Source organism: Homarus americanus, unplaced genomic scaffold (assembly GCF_018991925.1).
Source record: "Homarus americanus isolate GMGI-L3 unplaced genomic scaffold, GMGI_Hamer_2.0 scaffold37136, whole genome shotgun sequence".
NCBI lineage: Eukaryota > Metazoa > Arthropoda > Malacostraca > Decapoda > Nephropidae > Homarus > Homarus americanus.
In genome coordinates, this window is record NW_024718106.1 from 328,553 (window position 1) to 337,500 (window position 8,948).

Genomic DNA, 8,948 nt, shown 5'->3' on the forward strand with positions numbered 1-8,948 from the left:
TAGGGAGGAGTGGCGACATTGGGTTCGGGACAGATATCACTTTGCTGGTTATTTTAGCACACTATGATGGGGTGAGTTGGAGAGGAGATACAACAGAGGCGACAGGGGTCCACTGAAGGGTGGTGTGAGTTGTGGAGATGAGGTGAGGCAGCCAGCAGCAGCATGGGAGAGAGAGAGAGAGAGAGAGAGAGAGAGAGAGAGAGAGAGAGAGAATCCCGTTTAGAAATACAAGTGAAAGCAAGAGGGGAAGAAGATAAAACAGTGCATGACAAGAGACAACTAATAAAACTTAAAAAAAAAGATCTCCTAACCTAACCTAACTTAACCTAACTTAACCTAACCTAACCCAACTTAACTTAACCTAATCTAAACCAAATTTAACGTAACTTAAACCACTCCAATAACATGAACTATATAACACCAATATCTATCTTCCATTCCTATGCAATCCCTGATCCCTTGAGAATAAAATCCATCTTTAAAATACTTTACCGATAATAACAGAAACAAAAAAATTAGAAAAATCCCTTTAATCTGGGGGGAAAAAAAAAAAGAGAGACCTGGTGCTGGGTGTAGTAGCATCAAGGAAAAAAAATGTGATAAAGTCAGAAAATATTGACAATAAAGAGGATTGGACGCGACCTTGAAAAGCACAGCCCAGACAGGATGGTTTGGGGCATTTCCCTAGCAATGGGGAAGATCGCAGGTGTAGGGAAAAAATGCACAGGGGAAGACTGAAGGGCGCAAGGGGAGCGGTTAACCACGGGAAATATGGTGTGACCTAGTGGGGAAATTTTTGTGGAGGGTGGAAGGAGAGAGAGAGAGAGAGAGAGAGAGAGAGAGAGAGATAAGAGAAATAAAAAGGAAGAGAGAAAAGGATACAAGGGAGAGAGGTGAGAGGAGAAAAGAAGGATTAGCGAAGGAGAGAGAGAGAGAGAGAGAGAGAGAGAGTATTGGTGGTTGTTGGTAGGGGGTAATAGTTGTAGTAAGATGGTGAGGGAAGTGGTGGTAGTGATAATGGTGGTAATGTTAGTGGGGATAGTATAGTAGAGTTGACAGTGACAGTGGTGGTAGCAGTAGTGATAGTGACAGTGGTGGCAGTAGTGGTAGTGGTGGTAGTGGCAGTGGTGGTAATGGCAGTGACGGTGGTGGTAGCAGTAATGATAGTGACAGTGGTGGCAGTAGTGGTAGTGAGTGGTGGTAGTGGTAGTAACAGTGGTGGCAGTGACAGTAGTGGTTGTGACGATGATTGTAGTAGGTCTTAAGGGTATAGTTGATATACTTCTAGTAGATAATATAATATTGTTTTTTCACATAATTTATTTTTATTCAACTTTTTTCACTGTAATACCATGTTACCACACATAATTAGCACAGCGACATACATACACACCCTGCATATATATTCCAGTAAGACGTTTGTGAAGAATTAGTGCTAGCAGTATGACAACACTCTCCAGAGGTCGTCCTTGACACTGATAACCTTAATCTTATCTTGTGAAGAGTTAAATAATTGATTGAACGAATAAAATATAATCTGAACTTAGTACCTCATGTGAGTGTGAACTTAAGACAGAGTACTGCAGCACTGATCACACCGCGTCTCCTACTCCTTCCTCTCCTCCACTATATTCTTCACTTTCCTCCAATTCTCCTCACTCTATTTTATTCCACCCAACATACTCCGGAAAGCTGGTGAGTACAGAATCAGATAAATAAAATTAATTAACGGTTCTATTTTCACGTTTTATATAATTTTATTGATATCGGTGGCGCGTTAATGTGTTATGAATATTTAAAATATTGAAACAAAATGTATAACAGGGGAAGACAACGTTAGAGTGAAGGTTGAAGTGTTTATGTGTAAGGACTTACCACCCTTTAATTAGTCTTAAAACGGATTATTAATATATATATATATATATATATATATATATATATATATATATATATATATATATATATATATATATATATATATATATATATATGTGTGTGTGTGTGTGTGTGTGTGTGTGTTCACTTGTATATACAATATCACACAGAGCCAGACACACACCTGGCGTCACCATCAGGTAAGTCAGGGCTACACTTGGCCCGAGTGCCGCCGTCGCTGCCTTGAAAGATCCATCAGGCTTTACCCTTCTAGAGGCGGGATTGGTCCGTTTCAATAGTGAGTGACATTTGGAAATAGTATATTGATCCCGGACCAGCAGTCAACAATGGCACTGGTGCTGGCCCCGCTCTGAGGCCAGGCACCACACAAAATAACAACCTGCCTGCCTCCTGTCCCACCCAGGCCACGCCAGCTCCAGGTGCTACATGCTGGACACCAAGAAATGGGACATGGTAGAGGTGAGAGGGGTGAAGGGAGAAGAGGCGGAAAGAGGAGAAAAAGGGAGGTAAAAGACAAGAACCAGAGACTGTTGGGAAGGGCAATTCAAGAGAACAGATTGAGGGATGAAGGAGGATTGAGAGTCAGAAATATGGGTTTCAATGGGGGGGTTGGGGGACGTTAGGGGGGAGTAACAAGGGCAGGAGGAGCTCTCGAGACAACAGAATCAGGATTAGTAGAGGAAGCTGCGGGTCTGAAAATTTTTTTGTGGTTTTATTACAGAATATGGTGAGAGGTGGGACTGGCGACAATGTGATAACAAGATAACAGAAATTTTTAAAAACGAATTGATGGAACAAGATGCTAGATGCGACACCTGCACGGAGGCACATAAAAACACGTCTAAACCATTAAAACTTTGTTAACGTCTTTTTCACCAGTAGCCTATCTTTCCTCTCAGTCCTCTGGCGGGGTGTGAGCTGCCTGAGAGTATGGTGCGTTGTACAGGTTGACTCTATTGGGTTATATTATGGACTTTCATGGGAAGAAAATAATTTGGCAAACATTACGATTATTTCAGAACAGTGTAGTAATATTGTGATGTAATATTCCCATGACAGTTACAGGAAACTAAATTACTCACAAGACTCTGCCATAAAGTAAATACATACATAAACTGTATATTAAATAACAAGTTAACACTTTTGCAATTTTCGCTGCACATTTTAGCACCATTCAGCAATCATTCCTACTTAGTCATAATTATTAGTTTCAACCAATAGTCGAGCGATGGAAGTTAATTAAGAGACTTTTTGATATAATGAATAACTAATGTCTCGTCAGCCTCCCTATTCAGTGTATAACCTTGACATGCTTCCCAAGCAACACCTTGTATGTGCCTGAAACCACATTCGCTCTCTTTATATATATATATATATATATATATATATATATACATATTATTTTTCGTATTCTTCTAAGACTGTTCCTGCTATGGTAGAGGGTGGCCTAACAGGTCCTCATCTCGTGACTCTTATCATTCAGCAGCCCATGATTTACTTTACCCTTAACTCCAACTCACGTTTGTGTCACCATTGGTATACACATATCATAGTGTACACATTTACCACTGAGTGTAGAAGGACTAGTGTACGTGGTGGAAATCCCCCAGTCTGGCCGGGAATCGAAACCATAATAATTCGCCTGGGGGGAGACTGTTCTACCAATTGAGTTATTAAATAAAATATCAAGGAGTGAGCGAGAAAAACTTAATATGAGAATGATGAGACTCATCACCAGTTCAGGTCCCCGTGTGTGGCGAGCTACAGGTAAACAACACCTTGTCTTGAATGTTTCCCTCACTGTTTGAAAGTTAAAATCAGCGATTATCAAAAATTCCTGTAATAAAACTTAATTAAAATCCAGTCATATCTCATGTGTCATTTGTTCTAAATTACTGCGTCCAAGAATTCAAATATTATTAATTACTGGTACATTAACTGTTGTATATTCAAAGACACATCATTGTAGAAAAAAAATATCGAAAATTTTCAATACAACGATGATGAGGGTAAAAACTATGATTTTTTTAACACGCTGTAGTAGGTATAGGGCATGCTTAATAATAATAAATAATAAATAATAAGGTATAGGACGTAAACACAAATGAAACCACCGTCTCATTAATGTCATGAATATTTACTAATATGTGACTTTATCTTAAATACTACTAAAACACATATGAAGGTGGCGGTATGTGTACCATTTACCTCTGCCTGCCTGTCACACTACGAAGACACATGCAAACTACACACATTTCTGATTACCTAAGATGCACAGTACACAGAGGACTTCAACTGTGACTTAGTACACCTGGTGAGGAATTTCAGCCCATACACAACAACGGATACGTTCTCTTGTTATGGGTATTATTATCAGGCTACTCCCATAATCTCACCTGTACAAAGACTTTCTGAAGGTTGAAGAAAGGGAAAACAAGAACCTGGTAATGACTCATCCTGATTAGATAATGAGGTAGTTTAAGGTTGATAGTCATTATGGCTTGTTTCTGAGAGAGAGAGAGAGAGAGAGAGAGAGAGAGAGAGAGAGAGAGAGAGAGAGAGAGAGATAAGGCGAGAATGAGCATTATGCCACACAAGATTAGAGCCGACATAACTTCCACACCATCCACACAAAGAAACAAAAAATATATTAATTCATTTCAAGTCAAAGTTTGAAGAGTTTCTTGTGACATACTTTATTATTTATCTACTTCATAAACAAAACATTTATTTGGAACATGTCAAGAATTATTTATTTGTTTATTTTTGGAGGTGTTAGTTAGTGTATATCTCTCTTTGATTAAGGTATAGGATGATGAGAATGGTAGTGCAGGTTGGTGATGGTAGTAGTGCAGGTTGGTGATGGTAGTAGTGCAGGTTGGTGATGGTAGTAGTGCAGGTTGGTGATGGTAGTAGTGCAGGTTGGTGATGGTAGTAGTGCAGGTTGGTGATGGTAGTAGTGCAGGTTGGTGATGGTAGTAGTGCAGGTTGGTGATGGTAGTAGTGCAGGCTGGTTTATGTGCAGGCTGGGATGTAGTACAAGTGGTGATGTTAGTACAGGTGGTGATGGTAGTACAGGTGGTGATGGTGGTACAGGTGGTGATGGTAGTACAGGTGGTGATGGTAGTACAGGTGGTGATGTAGTACAGGTGGTGGAGTACAGGTGGTGAGGTATAAGGTAGTGATGGTAGTACAGGTGGTGATGGTAGTACAGGTGGTGATGGTAGTACAGATGGTATAAGGTAGTGATGGTAGTACAGGTGGTGATGGTACAGGTGGTGATGGTAGTACAGGTGATGGTAGTACAGGTGGTGATGGTAGTACATAGTACAGGTGGTGATGGTACAGGTGGATGGTATGGTAGGTGGGGTGATGGTAGTACAGGTAGTACAGCAGGTGGTGATGGTAGTACAGGTGGTGATGGTACAGGTGGTGATGGGCAGGTGGTGATGGTAGCAGGTAGTACAGCAAGTGGTGATGGCACAGGTGGTGATGGACAGGTGCAGGTGGTGATGGTAGTGCAGGTGGTGATGGTGGGCAGCAGGGTGATGGTAGATGGTACAGGCAGGTGGTGATGCATGTACAGTAGTACAGGTGGTGATGGTAGTACAGGTGGTGATGGTAGTACAGGTGGTGATGGTAGTACAGGTGGTGATGGTAGTACAGGTGGTGATGGTAGTGCAAGTGGTGATGGTAGTGCAAGTGGTGTAGTAGCAGGAGGTAAGGGCAGGTGTGGAGATGGTATGTACAGGCAGGTGGTATGGTAGTACAGGTGGTGATGGTAGTGCAGGTGGTGATGGTAGTGCAAGTAGATGGTAGTAGAGTAGTACGGGTGGTGATGGTAGTACAGGTGGTGATGATGGTAGCAGGTGGTGATGGTAGTGCAGGTGGTGATGGTAGTTACAGTAGTACAGGTGGTGATGGTAGTGCAGGTGGTGATGGTAGTGCAGGTGGCAGTTCGTTCAGGTGGTGATGGTAGTACAGGTGGTGATGGTAGTGCAGGTGGTGATGGTAGTGCAGGTGGTGATGGTGCAGGTGGTGATGGTCGTACAGGTGGTGATGGTAGGTACAGGTGGGTGATAGTAGCGCAGGTGGTGATGGCAGTCAGGTGGTAATGGTAGTACAGATGGTGATGGTAGTGCAGGTGGTGATGGCAGTACAGGTACATGTGATTAGTGATGTAATACAGGTGGGTGATGGTAGTACAGGTGGTACAGGTGTTGATGGTAATACAGGTGGTGATGGTAGTACAGATGGTGATGGTAATACAGGTGGTGATGGTAGTACAGGTGGTGATGGTAGTACAGGTGGTGTGGTGATGTGTAGTACAGGTGGTGATGGCAGTACAGGTGGATGGTAGTACAGATGGTGATGGCAGTCGAGGTACTTATGGTAGCACAAAACAATAACCCGGGAAAAAAACTGGGGATACAGGTATAAGAAATATTACCTGTTGCCTGTAATAATAAGCTGCGATCACGCTGAGAGTCCATTGTTCGTGGGAGCTAATTTCATATATAATGTTTACGCTGCAAAATTAATTCCAAATTCAAACGAAGGCAGTAGTGTATGAGGTCTAATTGTGAAAATTCGTAATTTGTTTTATTACATGTAAAGTCTCTTTTCATCGGCAGCGGTAATATATTTTATGTCAATACATTCTCCTCGCTGGGTTATTGTGAGTGGTGAATATAGTTCACATTAGCACGGGGAGGAACAATGAGAGAGTGTTGGTCCTGCCCTGGCCAGGAAGAATTGGGTGTTCAGAGCGTTACAGTTTATTGTGTATAAGAATATGTACACCTATCCAATCACATATACGTACGCTTTTATCGTGTTGTGTTAACTGAATAAATAAATAGAATATAAATAAATAAATAAATAAATAAATATATATAAATATATATATATATATATATATATATATATATATATATATATATATATATATATATATAAAATAAATAAATAAATAAATAAATAAATAAATAAATAAATAAATAAATAAATAATAAATAAATAAATAAATAAATAAATATAATATATATATATATATATATATATATATATATATATATATATATATATATATATATATATATATATATATATATATATATATATAAGAGCAGTAAACAAGTGTGGTGGCAAGCGGTGGTACTGGACAGCTCCCTCCTTCCCTCATCTGCCTTCAATAGCAACACAGGTGGTCTTGGTGACGTCACTACTTTTTATAATTAACCCCTGGTTGAGTCCTGACTCACTACACCAGCACCGTCTATCAGTGGTCATCCCGAGGCAATGTACTGGTAGCAAAATCTTATGTTGATCCTTAACTTTAGGAGACTTATAAACACTTACAAGATCTCCAGCATTAAGTGCCTCAACAAAGCTCAAGGCCGTGCACTTAAAACGATATACATCAGCAAGAGATCGGCGTCTATTCTCATTATAATTTCATCATCCCTAATACCAGGCGCCGACTGATATTCCCAGTACTTATTTGTGCTAAGAGATCCTGGGTGAAATATTCAGGGAATCCCGGATAGCTCTTACGGCGAAGCAAGACCTGGCAAGCGGTACCATTGGTAGCCACGTCGCCGCCACCTTCTTCAAGGCCATTGGTCGAGGCGGACACCCCGGGCATAATGACTTCCCAGGGGACCACCCGCCAGCCAATCAGCCACCAGCAAGAATCCCTTTTATTATTTACCTCCGTAAAGGCTGGAAAGTCCAGATTCCGTGTCGTCTTTCAGCATTATCGTCATCAATAATGCAGCCGAGTATTTTTAACAATAAACTTGAATTGTTATTACATTATCGAGGTACGAACGCCTTCCTCCAGATGACAAGGCGTATGTATAGGTCTTCGAGGTTGATTTTCGCCCTGTATAGGTAAAGTTAATTTTCTTAAAACAAATGAAGATCTCCAATGTTAAAATAAACAAATATTATTCAGGTTGAATTTCTTTGACTTGACTCTTCATCCTGAACAGTCAAAATCATTCATTAAAATCCACTGAAGAAGAGTTTACTATAAACCTTGAGAATGAACTCATATTAATCCAATCTTTCCATATCTATTCTGACCGACAAATCACCCGTCTTAGCCTTAGCCCCTTGTTCTCTGTGAAAATGATGCCCATAAAGTAACAGTCAGACACAGCTTGACACTATACCCTGTTATGTTAATACTACACTCTACCTTAACTCTGTGCTTCCAGTCTTACTCTGACCAATAGACTACAATCGTACACTGATATCATGTGTTCAGTCTTATCTTGATTACGTAACTCAAATTTCCAGTCTGACCACCACCCTCCCATGCCCTAAGTTCAAATCTCGTCATGTCTTACATCTAAACCCGATTCCATGCCTTAAATCCTAGTTTGGTAAGAAGCTCTGAATCCTAGCCTGGCCCCATGCTTACGTCTAATCCTGATTCTATTCCTTCTATATCATATGACTCCATGCCCTCAGTACTATTCTGACACCATGCCTTCAGTGCCATTCTAACACCATGCCCACAATCCTAATACCATGCAGACACTATACCCACAGTACCATCCTCACACTACCTACAGTACCATCTGACACCATGCTCTCAGTACTAATTCTGACAACATGCACATATGCAGTACCATACAGACACTGTGCCAACAGTACCATCCTGACACTATACCCACAGTACCATCCTGACACTATGCCCACAGCACAATCCTGACACTATACCCACAGTACCATCCTGACACTATGCCCACAGTATCATCCTTACAGTACCATGCTTGCATCTCCACCCTGATAATCAATACCCCGACGCAGGTGGGTTCTAATCTTCACAGTTCTCCTTCATGGTTATGTCTCCCTAAAGAAGCCACTTGAGAAAACTATTAGCTTACAGACACGACAATCAATATTCTACTATACTGCTCAAACTTATATTTTCTCAATTCATTAATCATGTGGATCTATTTATTGTTCTATTAATTTTAATTTCAGTTGTATTTTGAATGTGAAATCAACCGTATTTTCGATTTATTAAGTCGCAATTA